The sequence below is a fragment of the Talpa europaea genome, assembly GCF_964194135.1.
Source record: "Talpa europaea genome assembly, chromosome: 13".
NCBI lineage: Eukaryota > Metazoa > Chordata > Mammalia > Eulipotyphla > Talpidae > Talpa > Talpa europaea.
Window position 1 is genome coordinate 10,644,564 of NC_140080.1, and position 16,099 is coordinate 10,660,662.

Below are 16,099 nucleotides of genomic sequence, written 5' to 3' on the forward strand. Positions count from 1 at the left end.
GTAGAAATAGAAAATTGAATAGAATAGCAATGAGCTCTGAAATGAACTCTTACATTTAAGGTCAACTGATTTTAGACAAGGGTGTCAGTACAATTCAATGGAGTAAAATTATTATGTTACATAGAACACTAAAACCAGGAGATTTTCAAGCATCTTAAAGGTTATGTAGAAAAGGACTTTTCTTATAGAGATAAATAAACAAAGTAGAATGGATGGGGCATAGGAAAGTGGGATGAAAATTTTGGATCATACCAGTGATCAGAAAGTGTTTTACCCTAGGTCAGACTATTCTCAGGAGGGATCCATGAAGAGGTCAGCTCAGGCTGAGTGGGGGTTAAAGTTCAGGGGCCTGAGGGAAAAAGACAAACTTACCAAAGTTTGTTTGGTTAACAAGCATTTTGTTCTGACTGAGAAGGAGGAACAAAAACCATTCAACTACTCATTTATGACAATAAAAATGGAAATGTGGAGAGTCTGTATGTGGCCTTATACTTTAGTAATTAAAGGGATTCTTTGAGAAGACCTAAATCACCATCAGAATAGTGTTCTATGCAGTAAGCGCTTTACCAGAACACTGAAGGCAGGTGTGGGGGGTTCTTGCATTGTTAGTTTTCTAGGAGACACAAAGGGTTCAGGTAAAACTCAACATTGTGATTACTTATGTAGAGGAGCATAAATCTGTCACTTCCAAATATGTCTTTTTGGCAAGAAAATTATTTCATGAGAAAGCTGTAAAGGCTGGATGAAAATTGCTTTTGATATTTATAAGTAAACTTCTCTCTGTAAGGACTTCTCCCAGAAGACCTAATCTCCTTATCTACTTTCAATGGAGCAGGCAGAACTAAATCTGCAAACCTTTTGTTCGTTCTACCAACTCCAATGCCTGTATATGCTCTAACTGTATTTCTCCTGTCTTCCCCAAACCTCCCTAGCCTTAGCTAAGAGATTTAAGATGGTCTTTAAAGGCACTGGGTAAGTTAGTCATGCTGGGTCTCTCCCATGTATATAGGAAATGTACAGAAGGTCACTATCAAACATCTTTTGGCTTTTTCCTCTTATCTATGTGATGCGTATTTAATTATTTGCTAGCCTAGAAGAATATAGAAGGGTCCATACCCCTATTTATATACAAAAATTACTACTTCTGCAATCAAGCAAAAGGGAAAAGGAGAACAAACTTTTATAGAATTCTCCAACCAGGGCCTCCCTAATGGTGCAAGGGGTTAAGCACCTCACTATAAAGCAATTTGTAGCCTCTGCAGCATGAGTTCGATCCCTGGCCCGCCAGGGAGCAACACACATGGCGCAGCAGACCCCTCAAAGGAAGGTTTTGTAAACAGAGAGCTGGAGTCTTGAAAAAAAAAAAAACTGAAAAGGAGGTGCGCCACAAGACCAGAAACCTGGCTCACAAGGAGGTGGGGGTAAAAGAGATTAACATAGCCACTGACACAGCTATGGAAACCAAGATCCTTAGGCACAGACCACCCAGTTGCAGGGGGCTAGTATCTTTACCCCTAGATTACAAAGCATAACATCCAAGCAGGTATCTGAGGGCGCATCCATAGGTAAAGATATGGAGATTGAGCCCATTGTGGAATCTCCAGTCCCCTTCAGATTCTGCAGTTATCCAAAATCAGCAACCAACTGAGGCTCAGGAGGAGCGGCCCCTCCCAAACAGAAGAAGACTATGTCAGTTCAGTGTCTGCACAGGCTGGGGGCAGCTCTCGGTCTGCCCACCTGTGAGTCTGCAGGTGCCTCTTTTCACCAACTCTGTCCCTCTGCAGGGCAGCAGCCTTCCCGCCTGCCTGGGACCTGTCAAGGCCGCCAGCCTGCAACCATGCAAGCCTGTTAGCAAACCTGTCCCTTCTGGGGCAGCTCTTCCTGTCTGCTTGTGTCTATGCAAGTTCCTTTAACTGTTTTATCCCTTCCCTAATAAACCTGCCCTTAAATATAACTAACGTCTCTGTCTTGTGGAGAAACTCGCCTGGGAACTCGCCGTGTGCTGCTGAATCGGGAGCTCTGGTGACACCTTCCCCAGAGTGAACCCAAGAACCCTGCACTCCAAACCCACAGACCCCAAAAATGACAACAAATGCACTAGCCCTAAAGTACAGAAAAATCCGCTAAACTTTGCATTTTAAACACTGAAAAAAAACATCAACTTGATTATTAGAATTTAGATCAAGGAGGTGAGACCGTCATTGACTAAGTTTTCACTCAGGGGACTAAGGACACATCACAGCCTTGCCAGGGCTGTTCATGAATGCTTAGTCTCGGTGATTCTCAGTCCTAGAATGAGGAACAGGGAGGAGAAAGACAAGGAACAAAAAAATATTAGAGCACAAGAGCAAGGAATGTTGCCCTATAGACACAGATGAAAATAAAATCTTGTGTGTGAAAATGACTTCCTTCAAGAAATATATGAAAAACAAAGTTTTTTTTTTTTTTTTTAAAGGAGAGATCTGACTGGTATTCTCGACAATTTTTAAAAGAAACCGTTTTGATAAAGTTCTCACTTTTTAAAAAGTAAGAAACAGTGTAGCCTTAAGGATAATATAGGACAGAATCAGAGATAAAAGTGGAATTGCATGAAAAGGGGGAAGGGAGGAGATTTAAAATTCAGTGACAATTTAAGTGTTCATTGAAGGCTGTAAAAATAAAAACAGCTAAAATTGAATTGCTGATGAGAAAGATACATAAACACAAAACTCATTGAACACAAAAAGAAAAGACAGGAACAAACATTAAGTAAGAAATTATTTTAAGCTAGAAACAATAGCTTTTCAAATGAAAGAATAACATTCAGAGACAAAAATAGAAAGAAAACTTTCTCACCTAAACAAATACCAGTTTCTTCACACCAAAAAGAGTCACTGGATTCCAGGAAGGTTTAGTGACCTAAAAATTATATCTAGCAATTTTTTTTATTCAAAAATCATTTTAATGGTGAAATCACTCAAGAAAAAGGAACTAAAAGCATACAAATTGAAAGAGAAAGAGAATAAAGAAAATTGAGTATAAGAAAGAGGATAAATGATGTTAATAAAAGGTTTGGTTTTGTTGAAGTTGTATTCTTTATGCACAGAGTGCACAATTAGATAACAAATTTGAAAATCCTAATATAATAGACATATTGGTAGGAAAGAATAGTCCTAAACTAATGTAACTGAAACCTAAATCGATCAAAATCAAATCACAGAATAAACTGAAATATAATAATATGGTTAGAAGCTTTCCTCCAAATAAAGTTCTGCATACAGATGAATTTACAACTCTTACATTTTTGAGCAATAAAAATTTCCCCCCAAAATGTGATTGCTTTTGGAACCTGGAAATTTTTAGAAAAATGCTCAGTTCATTTTATTCCTGAACTCAATATCACATACATATATGGCCAGGTCTGAGCCAAGGATGACACATGCTGCTGTACTACATTCCTCAGAGCAATGATTTTGAGCTGCTTAATACAAAATATTTCTATTCCTTCTGAGGATGCTGATAGCATCAGTGCCTGATGAACATTCATGGGGCATTTTAAACTGGCCCATGAGAGAACGTAGGAGAGAACAGCTATTCCAAGAAGGTCATTGATAATTCAAGGATTGTCCCTAGACTGCCAGGCTTCCCTGGACCTGAGAATGAAGAAACCTTTCCCAAGCCTTTCATGTCCTCATGTTCCTTTCTTTCCAATATAACCTTCCTTCACTTGCCCCCGGGGATAGAGTCTTTAACCACTAACTGTCATTACCCTATGGTGGCTCCATATGTTAAGAAAGAACTTCCTTTTTGCAAACAACCTTGTGGTTTAGGGTCAGGATTTCTGAGTGAGAAGGATATTACCTACTTAGGTTAGTAACACACACCACGCACACACATAAATAACAGATGACTTTCACCATAAACAAACACAATGAATATTTGGGTACGCTTCTTTCCACTGCATTTTTTCCCTAGAAGCTCGGAAACAGTAAATCAGAAATAAAAAGTATATATATATACCCTTTGGCAAAAGAGGATACAAATTAGCAGATATAAAAGGGCAAGATTGGTTTATAAAACCATCACTTTATAATTATTTAACAATAACAATTGGAGGGCCTCCCCAGTGGCTCAGCGGGTTGAGCTCAGTGCTGTGAAGTACCCACGGCCTCTGCAGCACGGGTTTGATTCCCGGCCGGCCAGGGAACAACCCACACGGCGAAGCTGACCTCTCCTGTCTCACCTGTTGCTACCCTCTGCAGTATATTTCAGTAGATCTCCTTCTTCTGCTCTCCACACTATCTCTGGTGAATCCTCTCACCCCCACACACACCTCTGGAATATACCCCAGTTCTTTATTTTAAAGATTTATTTATTTATACAAGAACCGGGGTACAGGCCAGATGCATGGGAGGGTGAGAGGATTCACCAGAGACAGAGCAGGGAACAGAACAGGCAGACTTATGAAACACACTGCTGAGGGGAGCAGCAGGCATGACAGGAAAGGTCTGCTGCGCCATGTGGGGACCCTTACCGTCCTGCCAGGATCGAACCCGCACTGCAGAGGCTGCGGATAGCTTCATAGCACGGCACTCAACCACCTGTGCCATCAGGGGAGGCCCTACACCCCAGTTCTTACATGCATAAATAAATAAAAATAAATCTTTAAAAAAAGTGAAACAGTCCAAAAATTACATACATATGCAATTATAGCTGTTAACAACAACTATATGGATCCTACTATATGGATCCATGGTAAAACCATGTACCTAAATTGGGCTGTAGTACTGTAGATAAACTAGTAGGGTTGAAGGCAAATGTACCCTATTCCAGACTTGAAGAACTGATCCATAAGATACAGGCACTCAATCATGAGCTTTAATTATCCACTTCCTCCAACCTATGTTTACTAAACATTTTTGCTGAATTCAGTACAAATGAGAAGGTAGAGTAATCTATTCTTGCTTACTTTCATGTAACAATATGGAAGTGTGGAAGTGGAAAAAAATGCAACTAATAAACTACAGATTGACCTATCACTTTTGTGATGACTACAAAAATATTTCACATAGCCTTGAACAGGACAGCTTGACCCAAAGCAATGAGGTGTTGCTGCTATTACTTTACCAAATTTCTATCTTTATGACTGCCCCAAACTCTCCCTATATTACCTTTTATGCCTGCATCTTAATTTCAAATTGTCATTCAAATCCATTTCCTGCACCTAAATTTATCCAACTTTTAAATGAACAATAACATATTCACACAAAAATAACAAGATGTTCATTAGTCATTTTACCTATCCTAAGGTGGTGGTATTCTAAACAATGATGAGTTTATTTGCTAATAAAAGAACTACCAAAAAAACAAAATAAATTTTAGCCAATATATTATGGAGTTATGGGGTCCATTCTGGCCAAATCACATTCAACCATCAGTACCTTCAGTTTTGCTTCTGCAGATTCAACCAACTTCATCTCAAAAATATATGCTATAAAATGTTCATCATCACTTTTCATCCAGGAAATGCAAATCAAAACCACAATGACACACTACCTCACACCTGTGAGAATGACCTAAAAACCAGAAACAACAAATGTTGGCCAGCATGTAAAGAAAATGGAACCCTTGTACACAACTGGTGGGTATGCAGACTGGTCCAGCCCCTATGGAAAACAGCATGGTGGTTTTTCAAAATACTAAAAATAGATTTACCATAGATGCCAGCAATTCCAGTGATAAATATTGACCCACAGAATGTAAAATTACTAATTTGAAGGGATAGGTGCACTCTTATCTTCACTGCAGCACAATTTACAATTTATGGAAATACCCTAAGTGCTCAAAGACAGGTGAGTAGATTAAGGTGAGTAGTACATATATACACAATGGAATACTACTTAACTGTAAAAAGAGATGAACTCTTGCCATTTGCAACAACACAAATGGAACTGGAGAGGATTGTGCTAAGTGAAGTAAGTCAGAAGGAGAAAGACAAACACCAGATAATTTTACTCTGAGAAATAAAGCAAAGGCACAGACAAAACCAAATCAAAACAATCCCTAGAAATCAGACTGTAGAACTGACTGAGGGTACTAGAGGGAGAGGGTAGGAAGTAGGGAAAAAATGGGAGAGGGATACCAATGTTCTTGGTGAGGATTATGGATGTTTGGGTGGTAGGTATGGGAAGACACATCTGAAGAGGTGTGAATCTATTCCCCTAAATTATATATGGCATTCTACCTCAATAAAATATACACTTTAAATATTTATACTATGTAGTTTGATCTGCAATGGGTACATCTATACTAAACATGCAAAGCTTTTTATTTCTTTTCATTGTTCCCCAACAATATAGTGTAACAACTATTTGCATAGCCTTTACACTGTGTTAGATATTACAAACAACTAGTGAAGATTTAAAGTATAGGATGTCCAGAAATTAATAGAAGTAATGATTCTACAACATTGTGAATGTACATACTGCCACTGAATTGAACACTTAAAAATGTAAACAATGGTAAGTTTTATGTTATAATGTATGTTTTACCACAATGAATAAATTTAATCTCATATTGAAAAAAATTAAAAAAAATAAAGTATAGGATGATGTTCGCAAGTTATAGGCAAATACCCTATTCCATTTTATATCACAGACTTGCACATCCAGGGATTTTGGTATGCACAGGGGCCGCAGACCAATCCCCTGGGGATACTGAGGGAAAAAATCACCATATATGCATACATATGCATCCACTCTCACACATTTTTGTAAGCTGTATGTGGAGGGTAGTGGGTGCCAGTCCACATGCTGTTGGGCCAACACATTTATTGCTAGCCATTTATCTCCAGTGGGTAAATGCTGACTTCTTCCAGCAAATTGGCCATAGCTGATGGAAACTAAGGGACATTATGCCCCCATCTCATCATCCTCCCACACAAACCCACATACCCGAAGAGGATACCCCAGGGTCCCTTCCCTCAGTGGAGAGGCTGGGGGTGAGCTGCACTTTCTGTTACTGTTCCCACTCCATAGGCCTTGACCTGAGCTTGATCTGAGACCATTTCTCTATTCAGTGCTCTCCCCTCCATGCCAATAATCACTCCCTTAAAAGGCTTTCCTGAACACCACTACCCCATTAAAACAAGGTGCCTGACCTGACCCAGCACCTCAGGCTCTGCTTCTAGAGAACCAAAGGTAAAATAGATGTGTGTCTTTTTTTCTAGGCTAACTTCACACCTAACTTCATTTATCCCTGAATTGATTCATCTAATAAAAACATCATATACACACATTTTTCAATGAAAATGAGAAAGAATCAAGGATGGGACGTGCCTATTTCAATTTCTTTGACTGAGTTCTTTTCCTTTAAGCATATAAACCCATTCCTGAGTCATGTAAATGGTGCTTCAGGCCAACCCCCAGCTCAACATAATTCATAACTTTCATGGTTGCTTTTTGTTTGCAAATCATCCTCATCTGAAAACCTTTCTTATTGCTAAAGGGAATGTTTGTGTGTTCTTTATACTTATCTGCAAATATAAATCTATGCTTTTGCTGCATCACTTATCTAAATTTGTGGGTAAAATTCATGTTTTTTACATATTTATGTAGACTGCGCCAATCCACTACATAACAAAAACTAAGAGACTTACAGAAATATAATATTTGCTGAGAAGAGTATCAGTGAAAACAGAGTAACAATGTGTATTTATAACCACCTGGGGGTAGGGACACCTTAAGCATTTATATTTGGACTCAAAATGCATGTGCAAGCTTCAATATTTCAGAAATATTTTCGTCTGTTTTCAGTTTCTCTGTTAATGAGCAAATAAAGTATCCTGTCACCTAAAATACAAAGGTAAGCGATCTGAAAGCAAGACATGCGGGTGAGCGCTTTTTCTTTGCAATGCCAGAGTCGAATCTAGAGGAGAAAGCAGGCTTGTAATGAGACATAAGTAGTTGTGAGAAAAGACATCACAGGCAGTTTCCTGACAGAAAGACTGAGATTTAATCACCCGAAGCTGCTCTTGCAGCCTCTGCCGAGGCGTGTTAGCTTCACCGTCAGGGAGCAGGAGGCTGTCAGGACGCATAAAGCAAAAGCAAGGGCTGCCAACGCGCTGCCTACGGACAACATATGATCCTCACCCGCCATTTATTTTATTTCTGCACGTTTTGATCTTGTGTTGTGTTACCTATAAAAAAATACCGACTCTGTAGATCACTACAAAGGGACATTGAGGGAGAAAAGTTTCTTATTAAACCCACAAAAGGGAGTGAAAAATAGCTTCCTTGGAGTTTAAGCTACTTGACAGGATTCTACTGCTGAGCAAAGATTCATTTGAATCGTCATTTCAGAAGCTATTACATTGTAGAGGCACGTAATTAAAACTTTTGATTTGGAAAGAGGAATGAGATAATGTGTGTATATATTCTGTGTATTACAGGAATAGTTCCAAATGGAGGGGTGTCCTTTAAGCCAGAGAAGTCACTTGTACAGCTGTTGTGACCTTGAGTAAGTGGCTTTGCCTCCCAGTGAGTCTGTGTGGAAAGTGGGATAAGCACAGGTAATGCACAACTTAATAGAGGAGCAAATAAGATAAAGTATATAAAGACCCCACAGAGATTAGCTCCCTTCCACTCTGGAGATAGAATTCAGGAATCTTAATTCCAAGGCTATCAAATTTTACACTGCGTATCGATTTCTAACGCACTGATAGCATCATAATTGTCCAATAAATATTTGTTATTAAAGTGATATATAATATAAAATAAAAATGATTATGTCCCAAAGCTCACCCGTATGGGGAGAATGTGAGGTTACATAGACAACTGACAGAAGACAAAAGAGGAACGCTGTCATCATATTGAAAAAGGGTTAATTAATTAGAGAATTTTCATTAACTTCAGAAACGATTCATCGGGAAATATTTTTGTGCCTATAGGAGCAGATTTACATGGAATTTGCAACACTGAAACACTTATTACAAACGTCATTATTTTTGCCCTTATGAAATTATAAAAATATAATCATGAACTTAATAATGGCTCCCAAGTATTGAGCTGACACAATGTGTTCTCTAGAAGTCCTTGCCGTCAGCTGAGTTGTAACCTCTGTACCTGAAAAGAAACAAGATCTGTCTCCCTGGAACCTGCGACTGTGAGCTTTCTTAGAAAAGGGTCTCTGCTGATACGATGAAGGAGCTGAGACGAGGGCATATGGATTCTGGAGGGCCCGACGTGCAGTGACAGCTATCCCATGTTGGAGAAAAGACAGAAGGACACTCGACAGAGACACAGAGGAGAGGGAGACATGGAGATCTAGAGGGAGACTGGAATGACGTGCCCTCAGAAGCTGCGAGGCAAGGAAAGACTCTCCCCTGAGCCTCCAGAGGGAGGATGGCCCAGCCCAGACCTTGATTTTAGATGTCCGGCTTCCAGACCTGAAGAGGAATAAAAGTTTGTTTCTTTAAGCCACCAAATTTATGGTGATTTGTGTTCTCATAGTAACCATTAGAAGTTGATGTCCTCGCCCATTTTCTACACTGAGACACTGACTCAGAAAGAAAAGGAACTGACTCAGGGTCACCAAGATATGGAGCGCAAGAGACAGAACTGTACTCACAGAACTGTCCAGTGCAAGGCCTTTTTATTAAAAGCCAAATTTAAACCCTTCCCTTTTCTAACTCTGTGTTAGGAGCTGTCTCTCTTTGGCTTTTTTCTTACCATTTCCTAGGAAAAACTAAGTTCCATTAAACGTGCCTTAGGTTCTCATATTGTTCATTTACATTGTTTTATGCCAAGAAGCTCTTAAAGTGCGTTGAGGAAGAAAGAAACCCTGAGGGTCTGCTAAGTTAACGAAAGAGCATCCATAGGGCACACTAGGGTTGACTTTGCATCGGGAAGGGGGCGGGTAGTCACTGCTGCCTGACTCCTGGGAGGGGTGAACCTTAGCAGCAGCATTAATCCTCATATCTCTTATTTATTCAGAGTTTCTGAAAGGAGCTTTTGGGTTCCTAAATGGTATTTCCCCAGGATCCAGGGTTGCCAGATCATCTCTGAAATGGCTCTGACTGGCTCCACTAGAAACAAGTCATGCAACTGCCAGGGGATTTTCCCACAACCATGGGTCCTGCCAGTCACCCTCATTCCAGGGCATCTTGTCCACCCCCAGGAGGGCAGCTTTACAAGGATGACTCTTCAAATGGCTCCCCCACCTTGTTCTCTATTGTAGTCTCTTCCTTTATCCTCAGATCTATTTTTCAACAGCTGTCTGGAGGTATGATTGACATAAATTAACCCATTTGAAGTGGATATTCATGCATGTTGGCAATGTGTACTCCACTAAAGTCAAAATAAAAAAAAATCTCCATCACCACGAAGTTTCCTCTTGCCATTCTGAGGTGAATTCCTTCTCTTCAAGCCCAGCTTCAGGCAACCATGATCTGCCTCTTTGCATCTTTCCTAGAACTTCATATAAATGGAATCATAGAATATGTAACCTGGTGTGTCTGATTTCTTTCACAATGCATGGTGCTTCTGAAATTCATTCAACATGCAAAATGATTTTGTACTACTACACAGTAGTTCATTCTGATTATTGCAAAATTTCCATTATAAGAATGTACCGCAATTTGTGTAGTCATTTACCAATTTGGGAACATTCGGACTGCTTTCAGTTTGGATGTATTATGAATAATCCCGCTATCTTACATCTCATTTTATTTATTGAACTCACAAGCCTTCTTTTAGCTTTTCCTCTTCTTTATCTTTCTCTTTCCTACCCCAAACTGACCAATAATGAAGTTTAATGGACCCAGGACTGTGGTACTCAAATTGTCTGCAAACATTCGTGACAAGACTTGAAACGTATTCGATTGTCACAATTTGAAGGAAGGAGGTGTCACTGGCATCCATTATAGAACCAGGGGAAGCTATCATGCATCCAACAATGCTGAGGACATGCCTCCTGGACACTCAGGACAACAAACAAATACCTCCCCCAAAAAATATCTGTAGAGCCAGATTCAGAAACCAAAGCCTAGGGAATGCTCTAACAAAGGATGTTCCTAAAACCTATTAATGGGTGGGAATTTTAAGTGAAAATGTCTTGTTTTTCTGAGACAAAAATTCATTTTTCCATATATAGGCTTTAAAACCAGAAAGCATATATTTCTGCTAAAAATATACAAGGCAATACTTAAGTAACAGAATGGATTAATAATTCTGCTCCAGAAACCAGGCACCACAGTCAGTGAAAGCTCTGCTGAGGTCTTTAATTAAAAGGGACATGTGCATCTGATCTGATAGCAGTTTATAAGTCAGTCAGAACTTAACAGGTTTGGATGCTTACCTGCTTACCTGACCCCACCAATCATATTTCTCTTTCCTTCCCCAGTCTGTTCAAATATCATTAAATCTGGGCCTCCCCGGTGGCGCAGCGGTTGAGCGCTGGGTTGCGAAGCTGCCCGCGGCCTCTGCAGCGCCGGTTCGATCCCCGGCTGCTCCCCAGCCACTGGAGGAGGGTCCCACATGGCGCGCAGACCTCTCCTGCCGCCCGCTGCTCCCCTCAGCAGTGTACTTCGGTCCTTCTGCCTGCTCTGCTCCCCGCTCTGGCTCTGGTGAATTCTCTCACCCTCCTGCGCTTCTGACTGTACCCAGTGCATGTATAAACAAAAAACAAACAAACAAACAAACAAACAAATAAATAAATAAACATGCCTCTATTAAAAAAAAAAAAAAACTGTTACTTAAAAAAAAAAAAAACAAATATCATTAAATCTTTAAATCATTAAATCATTGTTTGCATCAGAAACTCCTCAGCATCTCACTCATTTGCAACTTTGGCAAATAGAGACGAATAAATAAAATCATCTTTACCTTGAAGAAATGGTCACTTAAAACACTGACTGAATCACACTTTGAGATAAGACTATTTTGGAGATAAGTTCTGAGAGTATGAAAAGTTATGTGAATTTGGCACAAAACAATCTACCAATCGTGTCATTTGTGCTCACTCTTCTAGATAATATTCTACAAATACCATAGATTAGAAATGAAGCAGGTTTCAATTTTATTCAAAGCACCAATACTTCGATTTTATACAATGAAGTTCAAGTCTCTCAATCCTTTTCAATCTGGGCTTCTTTAACTATCAGAAGGAGAAAACAATAGCTAATCTGGAAATTGGGTAAGATAAGATAATGTATAAGCAGGGTCTAGCACATAGCATGCCTTCTGTAAATGTTGACTTATTTGGTGCTTTCAACTGTCAGCTTCAAACTAAATTATTTCTTTTAAATGAAGAAACTATCACTTCAAAATACAATAAAATATTGATATTTATCTAAACATTTAAATATCATGTATGCAAGATGCATAATGAAGTATATTTCTTACCTAATACTCATGAAATTTAAGATTTAGGCTGACACATTTTACAAAGGGGACTTCCACAAAGCCACTAACAAAACTAAATAATTTACAGGAAAAAAAAGTCATAAGATCATATTATTTTAACCTAATTGACACCAGCCACAAAAATTAATTCAAAATGTATTAAAGGGGACTCCCTGGTGGCGCAATGGGTTAAAATACAACCTATGAAGCTGTCCCCAGCCTCTGCAGCATGAGTTCGATCCCGGCCGGCCAGGGAGCAAAGCACATGGCTCAACAGACCTCATTTGACTCACCCACTACTCCCCTCAGCAGTGTGTTTCAGTCATTCTGCCTGTTCTGTGCCCCACTCTGTTTCTGGTGAATCCTCTCACCCCCCACACCTCTGGTCTGTCCCCCAATTCTTGTATACATAGATAAATAAATCTTAAAAAAAAAAAAAAAGGAAACTGAGGGAACTAACCTCAGCCTTTAAAAAAAAATGTATTAAAGATCTACATGTAAGATCTAAAACTAAAATACACAGAGGAAAACAGGATATGTTCTTGGACATCAAACTTATGGGTGTTTGGGTGACTCCAGTGACAAGGTAAGCAAAAACAAAAACAATCAAACAGGACTGCATCAATCCAAAGAGCTTCTGCACAGTGAAAGAAACTGTCATCAAAATGAAGACATCCTGCTAAATGGGAAAAGATATTTGCACATCTTCACCCATCATACATCTGACAAGCGATCAATACCCAAAATATATAAACACATAAAACTCAACAACAAAGAAACAAACAACCCAATTAAAAATGGGCAAAGGGGGGCCTCCCTGGTGGTGCAAGGGATTAAGGTGCAACCTATGAAGCTAAAGGCCAACCACTGCAGCACGAGTTCAATCCCCGGCCAGGGAGCTACCCACATGGTGCAGCAGACCTCTCCTGACTCGCCCGCTGCTCCCCTCAACAGTGTACTTTGGTCAATCTGCTTGTTCTGTTCCCCACTCTGTCTCTGGTGAATCCTCTCACCCCCCACACCTCTGGCCTATACCCCTGCACTTGTATGCATAAATAAATAAATATTTTTTAAAAAATGGTCAAAGGATCTGAATAGACACTTCACCAGTGAAGACATATAGATAGCCAAAAGGCACATAAAGAGATATTCCTCATTTCTTATAATCAAATAACTAAAAATCAAAGCAACGATGTGATAGCACCTTGATAATATTTCAGTAACACTAGCCATTATCAAAAAGACAAAAAAAAAAAAAACTACCTTCAAAAAATTGTAGCTTTGAAAATCAATGATGAATCAATAAAATTATTTTAAATAAAAGACAAGATATTGATATAACAGGTGTTGGAGAGAATGTGGAGAGAAGGAAGCTCTTTTTTTTAAAGTTTTATTTATTTATACATACAAGAACTGGGGTATAGGCCAAAGGTGTGGAGGGTGAGAGGATTCAGCAGAGACAGAGTGGGGAACAGAACAGGCAGACTGAATGAAATATACTGCTGAGGGGAGCAGCGGGCAAGACAGGAGAGGTCTGCTGTGCGACATGGGTTGCTCCCTGGCCGGCTGGGGAATGAACTCATGCTGCAGAGGCTGAGGATTGCTTGATAGTGCAGTGCTTAACACCTTGCACCACCAGGGAAGCCCAGAAGGAAGCTCTTATACACTTTTGTGGGAATGCTCGTGGTACAGTCATTATAGAAAACAGTATAAAGATTGTCAAAAAATTAAAAAAAGAAATCCCAGACAATCCAGTTATTCCACTTCAAGATAACCCAACAAACATAAAAACACTAATTTGAAGAGACGTATGCATTCCCATGTTCACTGCAGTATGACATTATTTATAATAACCAAGAGTTCAAAACAACTTGAGTGCCAGTCAACACATGATTGGATAAAGATGTAGAATATATACACAATGGAATACTATTACATTATATGTACTTAAAAATATATATATATACCTACCATTTGCAACAATATTAATAGAGCTAGAGGGCATTATGCTGAGTGAAATAAGTCAGAGGAAAACAAAAAGATTTCACTCATATGTGACAATAAAGAAACAAATGACTGAACTAAATAAAATAAACAAACAAAACCATCTAGACTATAGGACAAAATTAAGTGGTTACAAGGGGGAGAAGAGGGGAGTGGGGAGAGTAAACAGAATAAAAGGGGTCAATTAATAAGGTGAAGGAAAGAACTGAACTTTGAGTGGTGAACTTAATGTTATATATACAAATGTTGATTTATAATGATGCACACCTAAAACATATAATGCTGTAATACAATGTTCTCTCAACAAAAAAAATTAAATAAGTGAGAAAAATAACTGATTTGAGACAGTAAATCAATCGCCTATTTTCTTCTTTCTGAACATGTTCAAAGTTCATAGCATACTTCATCCAAAATGATTTACAAAAAAGTGAATTAATTCTGCTGCTTGAGGTACAAAAACACTACCTCATTTTCCTCATGAAGTATTCTGTTGTTTCAACCTACATATATTTCTGTTAATTTTTGATTTATACCTTTCCTCTAAGTTGAAAATGCATTTGAGACACACTATACTTGTAAGATGTTAGACAAAATGAAATGATCATTTTCTAATTTAGAATGTAAAGGTAAATTCACACACTTGGGAGGGGGAGTAGAATACCTCTGTGCCTCTTTTCTAACTGTGTACATTGCAAAAAAAAAAAAAAAAAAAAACAAGGACAGAAAGCAGGAAGAAAGGGAGGAGGGAGTGTACGAAGAAGGAGACTACAAACAAAAGAAAAATGTGTCCCCTTAACCCTGAGCTCAGCAGCAGTGAGGTGTGCCAGGGTAGAGGGAAGATTCTGGGTCCTGTCATCTGGGGTGCTGATTCCCCATGCTCTCTGGGGTTCTATCACATGGAAGCTGCTAGTACTCATGTTGCTGACCCATTCAATGATGTCTAGAGATCTCGTTCCTTTCTCCAGGAAGAAGAAAATGGAAATAGACATCTTTCTTTATACAGGAATTCTTAAGGTAATAATATTACCAATGAGAGAAGGACCTGGAAGAAAAAGGACTGTGTCCAGAGGCAAAAATGTAGAGTTGGACTTGTATGTGATGATCTACGAAACTAAACATGCTATTAGATCAACAGAGAATGATGATCTTCTGTGAAGAAGGACTTGGTCAAATATGTTTCTCAAGTAGCTGATTCTAGGTATACATTTAATGTGTCTAGTTTAAATGGGACTGTATCAAGGACTTCCTTATCTTACCTCTAAAGAGTTATGAGGCAGTTCCATGAGAAATTGAACTGGGTATTGAAAAAAGAAACAATAAAAGGTAGGAAGGGTATTTGAAATCAGAGAGAAATGAGCAACTAGAGTAAATAATATGGGTAAATAAAATGGATATATTCTCATTTGCAATCATTTATTTATTTAAAACATCAGCAATGCATTTTACATCAACACAAATCTCATCCTTTTATTTGTCTGTTCAACTTTTCAATTGCTCCCATAATAAACTCCATATGATGGCATAATGGACCATTTCATTTACATGTGTCCTCAAGACACATCCGACTTCAACTTTCAGGGTGCCACTTCTGCGCTAAACACTGAAATCATTTAAAATCACACAAGTGTCCTATGCATTTGCAGGTGCTTGCTTGGGATGTTCTCCCTGTCACCTCCTGGAAATCAGTCCTCTTTTATGACTCAGCTGTCACTTGT